The 7,392-nt window shown below is 36.6% G+C and overlaps 1 long non-coding RNA gene across 1 annotated transcript; it reads left to right on the forward strand.

Annotated features, from left to right (window-relative positions):
- The first annotated feature begins 421 nt into the window (after positions 1-421).
- On the forward strand, positions 422-716 carry LOC130614238 (uncharacterized). Its single transcript, XR_008975836.1, has 2 exons — positions 422-584; positions 637-716. It is a non-coding gene; the product is annotated as an uncharacterized LOC130614238 (long non-coding RNA).
- The last annotated feature ends 6,676 nt before the right edge of the window (positions 717-7,392 follow it).

A 7,392-nucleotide genomic window follows, 5' to 3' on the forward strand; every position in this document is an offset into this window, starting at 1 on the left:
TTGACACAAAGGAAGATTGTAACGTAAGGTGCAGAGACAATTGGATGCATGGAGCTAAAACTTCTGAGGAGCTGTTATTAATGCATCTATCGCAAATGATGGATGTCTTGATGGAAATACTAAAAAGACTTCCAGGAAAGGGGAAATCCAATGACAGACCAGGTAGGAGGTATCACTTTTGTTATTGTTTTGTTTCTTCGTATTCATCTAGGAAGGATACCTGTAATTTGCTGATAACAAAATTCTTATTCCCTTCACCATGTCTATCTTTGTATGACACATTCCCCTTCACTTTATGTTGTTAGGTAAAAGTGATGACAGATGGGGATGGTAGGTGATAAAAATAAGCTATGATTTTTTTCAAATTTCGCCGCAAGTGAAAAGCAATGAGAGATCATTGCTCCAGTGGGGGACTAAGCTTCAGTTATTTAAACTGCAACTATGGTTACTGTTAACTTTTTGTATATTAGGACAAAATTATTTATTGCTTGAAAATGGGTGGTTGATGATCAGGTGACAAAACAGTTGGCTTTCATGATAATACTTGTCTAATGACAAACGGGTAGAGGTCTAACCCTCTGAAGGTTTTGCATTTAAGCAAAATTTCCCTTATTACAAGGATTTTTATTAAATAAGCCATTAACCAACCATAGCAGGACAACATTCGGAGCACAATACAAACATTTAAAAAAACGATAGGCACAACAACAAAAGAGCAATTCAAACCAAATTAAATAGGTACACATAAAATAAAATAAATAAAGCTTATCGAAACTAAGGTATCCTAAAACGAATAAAATTTGAAATGATTCTTAACGAATGTAAATCGAAGTAGTCAAGAGAGGATAGGGGTAACTACATCGCAATGCAGATATAACTAGCCTTTTAAGACAGAGATGTTAATGAAAAAAGGAGGTTTCTCTCCAAAGAATAAGAAGCCACTGGAAAACTTCTGTATTCTCCCCTTTACAGGGATGATCAAAAAGCTAATGGATTTCGGCTGTACTGAAAAAAACACCTATGAATGTGGAAACATGAGGATTGCTGAAATTCGCTCATGCTTGGGATCTGGTGCAGGCCCTTGAGTAAGCATCCCCTGGCTCCTGCAAGACACCAGCCACATTCATTGACACTATCCGCCAAAACCAATAACTTTTGTTAAACGTTTGGGAAAAGAAGAGTCGATAACTACAATTCGTATCGTTGTTGCTTTTACCTACTGACACAGAGTCAAGGGCTAAGAAAGGTAGACTTGGAACCCAGCCCTTACGCTAGGACTTGTGAACCTGGTTGTAGCTTTTCACAAATGTTACAGATACCCAACACTTAGCCTCACAAAGATAGTTGTTACAGTGGGACAGCCACAGGAGAATACCAGTGTTTCCTAATACGTGTGGTGTCCCAAGGTAGATCAAAAGGATGAGGTGACAAAACAGCTAGCTGTAATGATATTTCTTGTCTAATGACAGCTGGTTCTACTATAGTTAGAGGTTGCAACCCTCTAGAGATTTTTCAAAAAAGCAAAATCCCCCTTTTTGCAAGGATTTCCTAAAAACATTGACCGTAAAAGGCAGAAAAATACAACAGCAACAGAACACAACACTAAACAATAAATATTAAAGCAATTCAAAATGAATTGAATAGGTACAAATGAGATAAATAAAACTTATCATAACGTGAATATCCCTAAATGGATAAATTTAAAATTATTCTTTAGAGAATGTGTTTAAGAAGCAAACAACTATCTGCGCGCCAGGACTTGTGACCCTGGCTGTAGCTTTCCACATGTGTTATGGAGCTCCAACACTCAGCCTTACACAGATAATTGTTGCTGTGGACCAGCCTAATGACAGTACCAGCCTGTCATAACTGGGGTAATATGCGTGGGCGTAACACCACGAAGACCAGATAAGAAAATCTAACCCCCTTGCAAAGCTTCTTCTAAAATGACTAAGGGCAGCAGGATTGTCAATCCTGAAAGCAAAGTGAGCAAACTCTGCCTCCCTACTGGACTGGGGTAATAAGTGGGATCGTTAAGCCCAAAGACAAGATATGATATCAAGCCCCCTTGCTGTGCTTCTTACAGTGTCTCTATACAAAGAGAGGAGTGAGCAAACTCCGGTTTCACGGTGCACTGACCAACATAAATCAGCTGGGGTAAATAAAACCGCTAGGGTCATGGATTCCCTCACAATGACGGGTAACAAGTGGGATCGTCAGCCCTAAAGACAAGACTAATTGTCAAGCCACCTTGTTATGCTTCTTATATATAGCTTCCCAAGAACGAGAGAATAGTTAAGCTTGAATCGACAAAAAAGGCGTTTTTCTTCAATAGTGCACTAAACTATAATAAACTTCCACTTGATATACCTTCAGCAACTGACACAAAGTACTTTACTGTCAAGTTAAAGATTTATTTTGTATGAATTAAAATTTGAGTTTTTAGTAGTTTTTAATACCTATCAGTTCAGTATGTCATTTGTGCTATGTGCCCACTTCTTGTCTTTTCCATTTCACACCTGTGCCTTTCTGTTTTCTTTCTGTGGTTTTTTGTTTTTTTGTATGTGATTTTTAATATTTTTAACTGTGTTTATCATGTACATATAATAAATGTTTTTAACTTTTGATATGTATTAACAAACAGGACTTCATAGTATGAACAGTTTATTCTTAGCTGATATTTAAAACGTATAAAAATATTATTGAAATAAATAAATAAAAGTTGGACATGCCAGCTACATCACAGCAGCAAAATGCATTTTTATCTGTAATATCTTCCACTGGTATTCAGTCAACATCAAGATGCATTTGTCGTGAACGAATGTCTAACTGTTAAGCAAAAGTTACCAGTATCATTGAGCCTATATAAAAAAAGACATTAGTTTTACACCAGAGCAGCTCAACTGCAAATGCACTGAAATTGTTGACACCCTAAAATATACTGATGAGGAGCTGTGCTACATTGAAAAAGTCACTAGGGATCGATCTGCTTCTTCTACTTACACAATCAAAGAATTGGGAGAATAACTGGTTCCACTGTACATTCGGTTTTACATACTGATGAAATAAATCCTTCAAAAAGTGTACTAGACAAATTTGTCCTAAAAAAATTATGCCAATAAATGAATGTTCTATCTCTTAAATGGGGTCGTGACCATGAGCATAAAGCATTAATACGCTTTGAAAAGGTGTCATCATCGACAGAAGATACTGATGAAATTGTGGTTTTACCAGAGCCCAACAGTCATTCAAAGCTTAATTGCGAGGATGTGGGATTGTGTGTTAATCCGAAACGCCCTTGGTTGGCTGCATCTCCTGATGTAAATGCTTTACATGTTTAACGAAAACTTTTATATTATATATTTGTATGCCTATATATTTTTTCGAGACTTCAGCTCTTTAAGATGAGATTAAGAGTAACAAAGTACGTAGTGCGATGACAAAACTTGTCTTTAGACGATGTCGGTGATTTGACGATAATATTTCAAAATGACCTGGATAGTCATTCCCTTTCTTTCAAGGTGTATCCGATACACGTTACGAATTTTACCTCCTTGGACTAGACAAATAAAGCTATATGACACAAAAGCAAAAAAAAAAAAAACGGCGATTACACTAGGCAATTCAAAACGAATTAAATAAACATACATGGAATAGATAAAACTTATCATAAAAGTGACTCTCCTGAAAGGGATAAATTATTCAAAAATCCTAAACGAATGAAAGAGTAAATTATGCAACCAACGATCTGTGTGCCAGTACTTGTGACCCTGGCAGTAGCCTTAAACGTGTTACGGGGCCCCAACACTCCCATTGGGATTTTTCTTTTTATTGATGATGAGGTCACAAAACAGCAAGCTGCAATGATAAAACTTGTCTAAGGACAGGTGGTTATGGTTATGTAGAGGTTGTACCCTCTAAGGTCACGAATTAATCCAAAATCTTCCTTGTTGCAAGGATTTGGCAAAATATATATTGACCACTTTGACTAACATAAAAGTAATACAGTACACAAGAACAAAGAAAAACAAAATTCGAATACAAATACTTGTCCGCAGAAGACATTGAACAAAACGATGATGAACAACAGCTACAGTCAGAAACAATAAAAACAAGCCATTCAAACTAAATCAAGGAGTACATAAAATAAAACTTATTATAAAGTGAATATCTTTAAACGGATGAATTTTAAAGAAATTCATAACGAATTTTTAGGTAAAAAAAGCGATTGTGCACTCGGATTGGCTAGAAAATTTTACGTACAGCACTGAAGTATCTAATACGCTGTTGTTATAATTTGGGTTAAATTAAGTGGTCTAGAATTGGTTACGAAGAAAAACAAAGTCAGAAAGTTTCACTATGGCGGACAGCAATTCAACACAAGCCTGTTCAATTATGAAAAAAAGATGATCCTAGGAAGAAAAAACTCTTCTTACAAGAAGTTATTGATGGAGTATTAAATGATAGTGACTCTGATAATGATACTTATTGTTCATTTGATGATGTAAGCTCAATTGATGGGTCAGATTATGATGACACATCAGATGTTGATCACACTACAAAGTCAACCAGCAGTATAGATCCTTGTTTTCAAGATAGTGTCCTGAATAATGAGTTAAGTTGAAACATTTTCCTTGGCATTATTTCCCTTTTATGTGATACATTTATAAGTCTGTTTTTTTATACTTATAGCTAGCTAACCAGTGTGTTGTCGAAGCTAGCGTGACAAAAGGGTTGATTATATTGATAATTTGTTTTCACAATGTCAATTATATTATAGGTGAATATTTCCTTCATTCCGGATGATGATACTGCTGCATAACAAATTACGGCTGCCCCTGTTCTTGTCGTCACTACAATAAGCAGTCTAGAGCTACTGGGAGAGGAAGGGCTGCTAGACGAGGACGGGTTGCTGATCGAGGACGGCTGCCAGACGAGGACGGCTGCCAGACGAGGACAGGTTGCTAGACGTGGGAGAGGTCCGGCAAATGCAGGCGTTGACCCTGATTGGAAAGAAATTTCGGATGATAAAATATTTCATAACATAAACAATGAAACTCTATTTCATGAATTTGTCAGAGTAAATCGAGTAGCTGCTGGTGCCGTTTCATTTATTGACAAATATGCTCTACTGCAATCAGTTGAAAGCAAAAAAAAAGACTACCAAACTTTAAAATGACAGAATAAGACATAATGCCATTTCTTGGCATCAATATTGCAATGGGATGGCACAATTACCATCGGTTACAGATTATTGGTTTAGTGGAATAATGGCAATGCCTTGGTTTCGATCTATTATGCCCAGGGACAAATTCCAACTAATATTACGCTTCTTTCACTTAGTAGACAATGCAAAGGAGTTGCCAAAAGATCATCCAAACCATGACAAACTTTTCAAACTTGGTGGCATAGACAAAGTTCTATCAGATAAATTTGCAGCCATGACATCACACAGCCGTTCACTTAGCATGGACGAGCAAATGATAGGAGCAAATGATAGGGACAAAATCTAGGATTGACTTTATCCAATACATGCCCATGAAGACTCAAAAGTTTGGTATCAAAGTTTGGGCACTTTGTGACAGTATGACAGGATATTATGCTTTCGAATATATACCGGAAAAGTTGATGAAGCGACTGAACATAGTTTATCACACAGAGTTGTGTTTGATTTGTTATATGCAGGATATCTGGACAAAGGATATCACCTATACTTTGATAACTTTTACACAAGTTTGAAACTTGTAAAAGATTTGTTAGAGCGGGACACATTCAGTTGTAAACCGTGGTAGATTTCAAATGATTTCCGAACCGCTGGAAACCAGCTGGAAACGGGTCAGGCATTTTTCATCTGAAACGATAACATAGTAACTTTGCACTGAAAAGATAAAAGGGATGTTTTTGTAATGCCCTCATTCCATAGGAATAATATTAAAGTTATCAATAGATATACTAGTGATGTGTCAAAGTCATCCATGAATGATTATGAAAAAAAAAACAGAAAGCTGTATTGATTTGACTAGTCTAATGACTCTTATTAATCTTTATGCAAACCAAGATCTCCCTTTTACAAGGATGGTCTGTACAACCAAGTTAATTGAAAAAGCAACCCTCTGAACAATACAAATAAGCACACAACAATGTTAAAAAAAAACTGTAAAAGGAATGACATCGCAACAAAAAAACGTAGAAAGAATGAAAATTACAAAGTGCACGCACAATGATAAACTCGACCAGTTAAGTCTTAAAATTTAAATTCTAGAGGTTTTGCTCCTCTTAAGAATATGCTCATATAAAGGAACACAATTCTTCCTTTTTCCAAGGAGGTAATTGGCACAAAAATTAAAGAAACAAACAGACAGAGAGAGAGAGTAGGACAGGACTTCTGTAAAGGGTACAAGTGTTTCCACTCATATTCCTGAACCAAGGTACCCAAAATGTCTAGCTGAGTCACCTCAAAAGAGCCTAAAGGTAAACAAAAAAATAAATGAAAAAAAGAATCATTGTGATAAATGAGAGATTAAGAGTAACAAAGCCAATAATATTTCAAAATAACCTGAATAGTCATTCCCCTTATTTCAAGGTGTATCCGATACACATGTTACGAATTTTTCCTCCTTGGACTACACAAATAAAGCTTATGACAAAAGCGAAAGAAACCAACAACAAAAAAAACCGGCGATTAAACCAGACAATTCAAAACGAATTAAATAAACATACATGGAATAAGTAAAACTTATCATAAAATTGACTATCCTGAAACAGATAAATTATTTAAAAATCCTAAACGAATGAAAGGGTAAATCATGCAGCCAACGATCTGTGTGCCAGTACTTGTGACCCTGGTAGTAGCCTTACACGTGTTACAGGGCACCAACACTCAGCGTTACACTGATCATTGCTGTGTTTTCCAAAGGAACGGTCTAGAAGGTGACTGGAGCATTATGGGTGGGTGTCAAACCACCAAGACAACACAAGTTAGTGTTTGCCCCCTTGCAATGCTTCTTATGACAGACTTAGGTCAGCAGGATCGTCAAATCTGAAAGTTCAGTGAGCAAACTGGAACCTCCCTACTGGACTGGGGTAATAAGTGGGGTCGTCACACCCAAAGACAAGACAAAATATCTACCCCCTTGCTGTTTGGTTACAATTTGTTACCTACAGATGTGAAAAGGACGTAGACCTGGCAACTATTCAGAGATGATGGGCGAATTTTTTGGACCGATCTATCGTTGTATTGTAACCAGTCCTGATTTTTGGTCATATACGTTTGCCCAGATTTTATGGTACCTGAATGGTTTATGGTCGCGACTAGAGAAAACTTGCTGGAAATGTCATTATCCGAGCAAATTTGGACATTTAAAGTGTTTTCGCTTTCAGAAGAACAATTGA

The sequence above is a fragment of the Hydractinia symbiolongicarpus genome, chromosome 11 (assembly GCF_029227915.1).
Source record: "Hydractinia symbiolongicarpus strain clone_291-10 chromosome 11, HSymV2.1, whole genome shotgun sequence".
NCBI classification, from domain to species: domain Eukaryota; kingdom Metazoa; phylum Cnidaria; class Hydrozoa; order Anthoathecata; family Hydractiniidae; genus Hydractinia; species Hydractinia symbiolongicarpus.